The sequence below is a fragment of the Danio rerio genome, chromosome 20 (genome assembly GCF_049306965.1).
Source record: "Danio rerio strain Tuebingen ecotype United States chromosome 20, GRCz12tu, whole genome shotgun sequence".
Lineage (NCBI taxonomy): Eukaryota > Metazoa > Chordata > Actinopteri > Cypriniformes > Danionidae > Danio > Danio rerio.
Window position 1 is genome coordinate 58,906,231 of NC_133195.1, and position 11,270 is coordinate 58,917,500.

General features: G+C 40.4%; 1 long non-coding RNA gene across 1 annotated transcript in view; it reads left to right on the plus strand.

Annotated features, from left to right (window-relative positions):
• Positions 1-8,450: 8,450 nt before the first annotated feature.
• Positions 8,451-11,270, plus strand: part of LOC141379484 (uncharacterized) — a 2,823-nt gene continuing 3 nt past the window's right edge. The window contains exons 1-3 of the long non-coding RNA XR_012396248.1: positions 8,451-9,747; positions 9,939-10,076; positions 10,218-11,270. The exon at positions 10,218-11,270 is cut by the window's right edge and continues 3 nt beyond it. This is a non-coding gene — a long non-coding RNA (uncharacterized lncRNA). The remainder of the gene's footprint in view (positions 9,748-9,938; positions 10,077-10,217) is intronic.

Consider the following 11,270-nt stretch of genomic DNA (forward strand, 5'->3'; position numbering starts at 1 on the left):
ACGTGTCTAAGGAGGATTATTGTTTACCTGAGAGCTGTTCTCATCTGCAAACGCTGAGATCCGGATTCGCTTTAGTCTCCTCTTAATAAAGACGCGGCTCTAGCTGCTGGTGATTGTCCTGTCTCTACAGATTTGGTAAGTGAGCGACCAGTGCTCTTTGTTTATTCAGTTTGTTCATATCTAACAAACTAATGCACCGAGTGTAAACATGTTAGCACCACAAGCAAACTTTAACCTCGTGTAGGATTTTTACCGCATTTAGTGACCGGAATAACACACGCGGCTTTCTGACGCTACCTGCCATGTGCATCTAAGTTTCCGGGAAATGCTGAGGTTTTTTTCTCTCATTCGCCGTGCGGTATCAAACATTGCATGAAAAATACACGCTTAGAGCAGATCCTCGAATCAAATATCTCGTGTGTCGCGAGGGACATGAATGAATTCCCTGAATGAAAGAGCCAAACTGCAGTTAAAGTCCACCATTTAATCATTTGGCAAATAATTCCACTACAGATGTCCATGTAGGTTAAACACCATCACTTTCTCCAGTATGTGTGTGTGTGTGTGTGTGTATTTTGACTCTGAAACTTGCGCATGGTCAAATAGACACTCCCACACCATCCCACTTTTCTTCCTCCGACACTCCCCCCTAAACAGAGCTGGACACGCTCACTTTTCTGACTTTTTCCAAAGTAGAGGTGTGAAAACACCCTGCTGAAACGAGGGGGTTTCATGGCCCTTTAAAGCAATGCATGGTGCTGCTTAAGTGGAGCTTTGTATGATAACATAATAATAAGAGTAAATTTTAACTTATACCCCGCTTCATTCATTAAATTTACTTTGTTTTAGTCCTTTATTTATTAGAGGTCGCCACAGCTGAATGAACTGGCAACTGTTGCAGCATGTTTTACACAGCGGATGCCCTTCCAGTCGCAACTCAGTTAGGTAGCACAAGTATTTGTTTACGAGAGAGCGAAATATCTGCCACGTAACCAATACTAGTATAAAACTGTGGCACACGTCACGTACATAAATCACGCCATGGACATTACATTAAAGTGCCTACTGGTTTAAAAAGGCCAAGATTAAAAGAAGATGGTCAAATGAGAGCATTTCTGTCATAAACTATAGTGAAATAACATGTCATAAAGAATAAAAAATGAAACCCTGTGAACAGATTAAATAGAGCAACAGAAAAGAGCGCTCTATTGTTATCAGCTGTCAGTCAGCGCCCGCTCTTTCCCTGCTCATTGCACTTTTGCAATGTTTAAATATTAATACATCATAATTCATGTAGGCTACTGTAGTAAAGTGTTACCCTTACAGTCATACAGAAGTTGAGTAACACATTACTTTTCTAAGTAATATGGCAATGGAATCAAGAGCGTCTGTCCTCCGCGTCTGACACATTCAAGCACCACCATGCGTTCACTGCGTGTCAGGATTGCTTTCTGAGGTGCAAGTCCTTTATTACATGAAGAATAGATTTACAGCCTCTCCTATCGCAGTAAATTCAGTTTTTACTGTTGATAATTGGCGTCAGTTAATCAGGAAGTGTCGATTTTGTTCGCTTTGACTCGTTGGATGGAAACGCTGCTTCATTCTCGTCTTTTTATGTCATAATCCAGTTTTGCGCATAATGTTCATCTGCATTTTTGGATTGAAATACAGCTATTGTGTCAGAAGTTTGTGGAAAATGCCACACTATGTACACTAGATTGTTCTCTCATCATCACCGTGTGTACATGTTTCTACTGTTTTTCAGCACAAGAAAAAGGGAATATACACTTGGCACATCTCATAAGTAAAACAGGCTGGTCAAACAGACGCCTTGATGAACCAAAATCATTCTCAATTGGTTTAAAGTCTTTTTGAAAAGGTTCTGGAAGACTATATTATTTTCTCGCCTGCATAAACGAACAGCTAAAGGACATCGTTTGGTGATATAATTTACTGCATTCATTCTTCCACCTAAAACCACGATTTTCTCCCGATGCTGTAATGTAAAATATGAGTTAATATGAGCAGGCTATTATTATTATTCTCAAACATATGGTAAAACAACAATAATAACAATATTAGGCCTGTGTGTAGCTCTACTGTTGGTTAAAATGCTCACCTGTGTATGGACTTGAATGGACATTACATTTGTGCTGGTTTTTAATTCACGGTTAAGTGATGCATGAGAATACATCCACTCATTATTCTAAAGCTTAATTATTGTGTTTGAGGCATGTGCTCATCATCTGTCATTATTAGACCATTTTATTCTCTGGTAAAATCAGACATTTGTCATTATCAGACTCCCTCCTGCATTAGATTCATCATGATATAAGCTAGAGTAGCTTTACTGACACTGTTAAACATTTATTCTCATGCACAACCCTCTGTGTTCACTATGAAAGATAAAACATATTAAATGCTTGTCGTATTCATATCTCTAAAATGCGATATGATCATTTAAATGATGTGCATGCAGGTTTCGCTTTCATTGCCGAATGCGCTCATGTCATGGCTGCCGTCACTCTGAGAAAAAAAAAAACATACATGTAAATCACACCTCCCAAATGACCACTCTGCCACAAACTGAACTTTATCTACGTTATTACCTGTTATTCACAGCTTATGCAGGTTCTGGTACGTGCGCGCGTCTTCTCTGAGGTAAACAGACAGTACGTCAGCTCATGCATGATTTCGGCCGCGAATACGTCATTACATGAAGACAGAAATGACATATTTGAGTGAATTTTACCTTACATGTGACACTTTTAATGCCATTTGGAGGTGTCCATGTTGCTGAGCAAAGTATAGATCAATTACCAACATGACGTCACGCGCGTCCCTGGTTCCAAAAAAATAAATAAAAAAGAAAGAGGCAGGCTGCAATAGGCAAGATGTCATGTTGTGCGGTAAGATGCCAAATTCGAAGCTGAATGAAGCGACGACCTAATTAGAAATGCTGGACTCTGCAGTTGTCATGTCATATCAGGTCAGTTCACGCTGTGCTGAATCAGACACATCACTCGTTTTTGATTGCAGCAATGATTTCAGCATAAACAGTTACATATGGTGAATTAAACTGCCGACACTGAATGCTAAGAATGAAACGTGAAAGTGTAAGTTACTGAGCTACAGTTGGTTTTATATTCACACATTCATTCAGTGACAACTTGTGACAAACTCCCTATACTGTTTACCACGGCACTTTGAATGTTGGGTTTGAAATAACCTGCAAGTGTGACTTGAACACAACATTAGCACTGTTTTTTTGACTGTGAACATGTTGTACTTTGATAGTCATTGGCTGCTAATAAGATTTCGCTATTTAGAGTTTGCAAGTAATACTTTTATGAAATTATATTAAGGAGAAAGTCTGAATGTGCCAATATAACCAACTTTACCTCCATGTGTGCGTTCACATATCCTGCTGTACAGGTGCAGTTCGCTGTCAGATGCAGTGGTTTTGCGTGTTGGTGATTAATTACCCAGGCCTTAGCTTGTATAACGTTAACTCCGTCTTCTTTCCTTGTCTTTGGCTAGGCAGAATCTCGGTTTTTAGCTCTACATAGTCTTGAATCTGGTCATCATGGAGCAATATTTCTTGCACATGACCACACAGAACATCATTGTTGGCATCTAAAGACTTGTAGACCTTTAACTTCTCTCTTGTAAAATCACTCAGAGCTTCATTGAGATTGTATATTTGGGGCTGGATGCTTGGTCATTTGGTCTTATCCAATATTCATTGGGAAGGTGCTATCGCACATGAACCTGTCAGATGAACGGCGCTCACTTTAACGTTAATTTTGCTGAATCACTGTGCTTATTACTGGCTGACGAGCTGTTATAATATGCTGTAAGCATTATGTAAATTAAATATATAATGTGTAATCAATATAACTTATTTCTAAGACAACAACAAACTCTGCACCGCATCTGATGTCATTCCCTCGCTGTAAATGCTGGCGCTCCCGGCTTTTTCAGCCACCTCCCTGCGCGCACATCCTGAATGTTTACAAACATGGTAATTGGTCTATATAGGCTAAAACTATGTGAAGACTTGGCGACCGCTTAAACGCTTCTCTCCTGACCTTGACAATATACTTGGCTGAATCATAGAGAAGCAGAATGAAGATTGTGTGTAGGGTCGAATCGAGATCTTTTTTGGATTAATCGTGGAGCGCTACCTCCAGCACAGCTCAACACAGTCAACACCTTCAGCTGGGAATCCTTCACCATCGTGAGTAATTGCTCATACATCATTTGACGCAATAATAGGTTTCCTATTATAAAACAACATTTAAACACCAGACCAGACGTGTCAATAATAATTCCTTACATTTATATAGTGCTTTTCTGGGCACTCAAAGCGCTTTACACAATGGCAGGGATCTCCTCATCCACCTCCATTGTGCAGCATCCACCTGGATGACGCGACGGCAGCCATTTTGCGCCAGACCGCACACCACACACCAGCTGATTGGAGACAGTGATGAAGCCAATTGAATAAGGGGAAGTTAGGAGGCCATGATGGAGAGAGGCCAGTGGGCAGATTTGGCCAGGATGCCAGGGTTAAACCCCTGCTCTTATCGAAGGACATCCTGGGATTTTTAGCGACCACAGAGAGTCGGGACCTCGGTTTAACAGCTCATCCGAACGACGGGTGTTATTAATCTCTTCCAGTTCACCTGGCTGTATAGAACAGTGTTCATTAATGACAATGTGTAGTGAGTTCACATTCGTGCTGGATATTATTCTCTGAGCATTTGCTTCTGTACACTCAATGGCATGTATTGTGAATCTGTGATCTACCATGCGCTGTATGTTTAAGCATCTCATAGCACAAGCCAGATTAGCAAAATCTTAAACATTCTGTAACGCTGCATTGGTTTTTCCATACTGCATGTGAAACACAGATTACACACACACACACACACACACTGCATGTAGATGTACATCTGCGCTGTCTGTTATCTCCACAGCAGATACTGCAGACATGCGATGTGTTCCTGTGATGATGTTCAGGTTTTTAATCAGTAATGATTATTGAGCAGATGCAGATGTACAGTGGTAGGGGGTTTTGTTTATCTCTGTATATGTAAAAAACTCAAGTTTACCACAACAATGTTTAGATGGAGATGCTGCTCTATTTTTGTTCTCATTCAAGCCAGTTTGATCTTGTGGGTTAAACCCTGTGGCTTTATGTAGGCAGTAGTCATCATTACGAGCTCATATCGAGGAGTGTGGATTTAAGAAATGAGCCAAACAGATGCTAAAACACAAGCTGCTTTACACGTTTAAGGAGCAATAAAAGATTGACTCTTGTGTTTGTGATCAAATCATCATGTGCCAGATCAGTTAGCTCCCCGTCTTTGTTTCTAGCAGTCGAATGCATAGTTCTGCTCAGGTATCTGCAGGTACGCCAGCGTTACTTTGAGTCGCTCTTTCAGTCTGTTTGGCAAATCTACATTGTAATCATTTCCCGATGTAAAACAGAGTCTCAGTGGGTAGATTGGGTCCTCTCAGAGATATCTTACAGTTTTCCTCAGTCGCTTTGGTACATTTCTTGAATTATCCTTGAACTTTGCAGAAACAGTAAGTGCATTTCTCAAAACTACTCAAGCAAAACATCAGGGATCACTTGCTAAAGCTGGAAAATCTGCTCTTCTCTTGCTCAAAATCCTGAGTTCATCAGTCAAAAACAGAAATCTGTGTCAGTGAACAGGTCGGTGGGGTCAGAATGATGAGTCCTTGTGTAATGGTGTGTGGATAAGACACTGTCAATACAGCAGTGACTCTGGAGGGATGTTCTGATGTAAACTAAGGCTACAGTTTTGATCACAATTTCCCACATTGTAATTTACACCTTAGGCCTGGTTTATATTTCTGCATCAAGTGATAGGTGTGACCCACGACACATGCGACACGCATAGCTGTGCATTTATACTTCTGCGCACTGTTTCTGATGCTCTGCTATAACACTTCCGAAAGGCTAGTTGGCAGTGAGGTGTTTATGTGTCGGGTTTCTTCGCTGGTGTTTTGTTTTTTCTGAACACTTCCTCAATATACAAGTGGCTCAAACTCGTTCATTTAGAGACAGGAACCGGCGGATGTGCAACTACTATAACCATGAGGTAAGCACAAAACAAAACTATCCATCCGAAGCTCCCTTATCGGGCTCACACGTCAGCGATACCAAACAGACCAATCACAGAGCTTGCGCTATGCATCGTTGCGACATGTAGCTCAATTTATTTGAGAGGTGCACATCAGCCGACGGCCACAGCGAGGGCTATGCATCAACGTGTAGGCTGCGACGTAACATCCGCATACGCTTGACACAGTATAAATCAGCTCTTAGTGTGTGCGGGATTTTGATTGTTTGATTCAGATTTACTGTTGGACCTGTAACTTGATGACAGATCATGTCATCGTGATAAAGAAAGGAAAAGACAGCTCAAAGAAAAACAGCACAAGTAGAAATGTAATCATAGGCCATCTGCTTTCAGCTGTTAAGCCGAGCGTACAGTGTGATTTTGAGCTGACTCATGCGACTCTGAGAACGTAATCTATGGATGTTTCTGCAGACTGTAAAATACATCCCGGGAGGTACGTGTTATTGCAGTTTTTGTTTTCACAAATCCACGAGAGGCTGCTGTGTGCTTTTTCACATCTCAAATGTCTCTCGCAAGTGCCATTCGCAACCGTGCTGTTCTCGCGTAACCCACCAGAGGCTGATGTCGACTGACTGTCTGTCTGAGTGTCTGACTGACTGAATTAGGGCTGCACGATACATCGTTTTAGCATCGAAATCTCGATGTGCGCATCCGCGATAGTCTCATCGCAGGAGGTGCGATGCAACGCAAAAAAAAAAAAAGTATATAGATTATACATATATTATGGGTTTAGCCGAACCCGAATAAGGTATTGGGATAAGCACGAATAGCGAGTTTTTACCAATACTTATTTAGAACAAGATAAACATTATATCAAAAAGCTGCGTTTTCCTCATGAGACCGCAGTGCATGCCCGCGTGAGTGAGTGAGACATTCAGGAGTCGGGGGGCGTGGTGGGACAGGGTAAAAGGTTACTGACGCAGGCTGCTGCTCCACACAGCAACAGAGGCTTGGCAGAGCGAAAAATACTGCATTACTATTTTTGTTAAATTTTTTTTTTTTTATCATACTAAAATAACACGTGACAGAAGTTCACTCAAAAGTGAAAGTTCTTTCTGTCATTAATTACTAACACTCCCGTCATTCATAACTGCAATGCATTTTCATATGGTTAAATATCAATTTATGTTCTGAACGCAGAGGCGGAGGCGCACTAAACTCACACGGGAAAGAACTGGGCATTCAATTCATGTTTTAGTTAAATAATTGTTTAAATACAGCTCTCTTGATCTCTAAAGGGGAAAAACGCAAAAGAAAATTGTTGTTAAATTAATTTTAGCAAAGACGCAACTGCCTGTCATTTCACATTCGTTTTACAGTTAGGGATTAGGTCCATTAGAGTAACCTTATAACAATGTTCTGTTGGACACTGTAGTCTACACAATAATCAATATTATAATTTATTATAAACATTATTATTAAAACTAAACTATACAATTAATAAAACAAAACCCTTTTTAATGTTTGCTTTCATTTTGACACCGCTAACAGTTGTAATAAGAAACATCACATTATGCAGAAGTTAAAAATACCTTGAGGTTAAAGATGATCAGCCTGCCAAGTCAAGTTTACAGTGTCATAAATGAAATAGGTAGCATGAGTAAAGGGGATTTGCCCAGCACACAACCTCTCGCTGCAGGTAAGCTGAATGATAATCTTTAAAAATATATATGCAATACAAAACTTTAAACATTTATGTTTTTAAATAAAAAAAAATAATCAGGAGAGTAAAATATAATTTAAACCACTGGTCTGGCGCTGATATTTTATTGTTTGTAGCGAGAAGAAAAAAAAAAGCAGATGAAAACCTGACTGGGGAGACGGTGACAACATGGATTATCTGTTCTTCAGAAAAGATCACGACATTGTGAGGCGTTTATCATACAACGCAGTTCGTGTTTATAATCATTAATATTAATTCTCTCTCTAGACTTTGTTTTAGAGCTTGTTCTTGTCGGCGCAATATAGCCTCGGCTTATTGCAAGTACGAATCCGTTTGTGAAGAATGATTAAGCGCTTGCATTTTTTATTGCATCCTTTTCGCAAGTTATTTATCTATTTTTTTTTTTTTTAAAGTGGTGAGAGCATTATTTACTGGCAAACATGTTCCTCGAACTCGTACATCAACAAATAAAGCCTACCTAAATCAATTTACCTTTTATATAAAAATTAAGGAATAACTTAATTAAATATTAATAAATAAAACATCCGTATAAACGTACATGTTTATTTTTGAAGTTTCGTTAATAAAACAACACAAAACTGTTTATAAATATTGTAGTTAAATATTAAATAACTTTAACTGCTTGAAACTGTATAATAACAATTAAACGTTACATTTTTAAGAACTTAACAAATAGTCTAAATGGCACTTTACTAATCAGTGTAATAATAATATAAATATTATTAATTATAAGTGAAAGAAAATATTAACCTAGTAACAATAAGTCAGATGTTTAAAAAAAACAGCGTAGGTTCCCTTTTGTATTCATATTTTTAATTATTTGCCAGAAAAACTAACATGTTGAATTTGTCCGGTTTAAGTGAGGAATGGGGTTATAATGTTTCCAGCAATACACTGTCAGACGGTGTGCTTGTAGCGAAAATGCACAGACATGCGAGAGGGTTTCTTGCTTCTGCAAATGCCTCTGCCATGCCTGGCTGAGCTGGGCTTCTGCGTTTAGAAGACAGGAGTTGATTAAGCCTACATGGCTTTTTTCCCTCGCCGTCAATCGCCACTGGCTTGCATGATTCGGGACCCGTACGTGGATCTGCGTATCGATGGATTTGCTCTTCAGTGTTTGGACTCAGCAGTGAATATTAAAACACACTTTACTTAAACCCCCCCTACAAAAAGCTTAATCTAAATTACTTCGTTCACCTTTCTCGGTCGGCATGAATCCAAAATGTTCCCAGATGTAAGATTTCGTTTTCTAACAAGATTCATGGTTGAACTTGCTGAATCGCGCCTTATGTTATATTCTAACAGATATGTAATACTTGGCAAAATAACAGTAATTTGTGTTTTAAAGTGCGTGACGTCACGTACTACCGCCGGTGGCAATGGACAACCGCGGTGGCAACTGACCACGGCGGTGACGAGGTTGTCACGGTGACCGTCACAGCCCTAGTCTTATGTATATATATAAAAAAATATCGCAATATATATCGCAGGGAAAAAAAATATCGCAATGTCAATTTTTTCCAATATCGTGCAGCCCTAGACTGAATGATTGACTGGATGACCGGCCAATCTACAGAGCCACCCTCCTCCTTCCCTAAACCCAGCCATTTTAATTGATTGACGCGCCCGCCCACTTCCCTAAACACAACCAACGATTTACAAAAGCTGTCCAGAAAAAGAAAAGCCCTCGTCTGATTTTCACCACGTTTTCAGATTTCACCACATTCTCACACAGTTATTCACTTTCAATTTATTTTTGGGATTCTGTTTTTGTCTTCCCTGATTTCTGGAACCGCTCTTCCCTGGACTCGATTTCGGTCGTCTGCGACGTACATGACGAGCTAAACTGGACAAACTGGTTGCAGCGGGAAAGCCCTCCACACAGAGGTAAGCAGTCAGCTGTTAAGCACCGTAAGGAGTGGCGTCATACCACCCCACAGCGTTCACATAAATTAAATGCAGCCAAACGTAACTCCGGCTACATAATTCAAGGTCTCCAGAAAGGTCCATGGCACTATGCTTTCAGAATCAGGCTGATTTCAGTGTTGTCCTGCGTCGTCTGTTGTGTGTTCATGCAGTGTACAGACAGAACGGAGGCCAATAAACTCTACTGATCAACAAATGGACGGTTTCCTGACATGTCCGAAATGTTTCTCTGCTCTCATGAGCGAATCGCACTGTTGAATCAAGACTACGAACCGATTGAGTTGAACTCGGTAAGTACATTTACATGGACACCAATACTCTGATTAAGAGTCTACAATATAAACAGATTTTTAATGACCTTAATCTGACAAATCATAATCGTCTATGACGTCTATTGTTTCACTTTTGCTGGTTTCCTTTTACATTTCTAGGATATGTGGGTTGGCTGTGTTGGATGTCAATCATTCGGGACATGGACTGATGTACGATGACGCAGTTAAGAAGAGCCCCAGTTAATGCGCTGTAAGATAGGACGTCTTAGATGATGAAGGTTTACTTTATTATGTAGTTCTAGGGGAAGAGTTTAATGGGATAATTAGTTGACTTTTGTTTTATTTTTGGTTGTGTTTGGCACTGTCCCTTTGTCCTCCTTATGCCTGTTAAACTTGGTTTATTGTTTTCTTTTTTTGTGAGAAATCATTGTCCTATATAACGACTTTAATGTGAAACTTTATTTTTCCATAAACATTTAAAAACACACAGCTTGTTTATAATAAACCAGTTCACTTAAACAGCACTTTCATCTGTTGTTGTTCCTCATCTGTTGTAAATGACAGCAATACTACCAGCTGGCGCAATGCTTTCCTTTTCATTCCCACTCAGGAGCGTAGATTTAGGGGTAGATTTCGTGTCCCCACCAATATTCACCAACTTCTGAAATGTCCCCACCAATAATTTAATTCACTTGAAAACATCACGCTGTCAGTATAAACCTAGACATGCTGAAAGGGTTAAATCACGTTCTCTCCGCGCCGCCCCCAAACACATATGAACATTGTGATTGGCTGTGCTTTTCCCTGCTGTCATGTGAGTGGCTGCTTTCAGATCATAGTTTCAGAAACAAACAGCGCTGCCAAAACAAGTGCGCGGGGGGAATTTCCCGATGTGTGTGAGGTGTCCCAGATAGCAGGCAGTAATCGGCCCGAGCTCGGCTGCCCTCCGGCGCCTCCGGCTCCGACTCGGCATCGGCGAGTGTTATCCGGGCCGAGTGCGGCCCGCAGCTCGCTCGCGCACATGCGGCTGTGATGCGGCTGTAAAGCACTGGCCCGATTCCGGTCAACCATATCCGGTCCGAGTCTGTCTGTAGAGTCCTGGCCGCTTCTGGCAAGGACTCGGCTGATGGCAACCGATTAAGTTCTTATTTTATCTAGTAATCTGTTAGCTCCACGTTTAATGATAATTTGAGAAAATATTCATGGTACGAT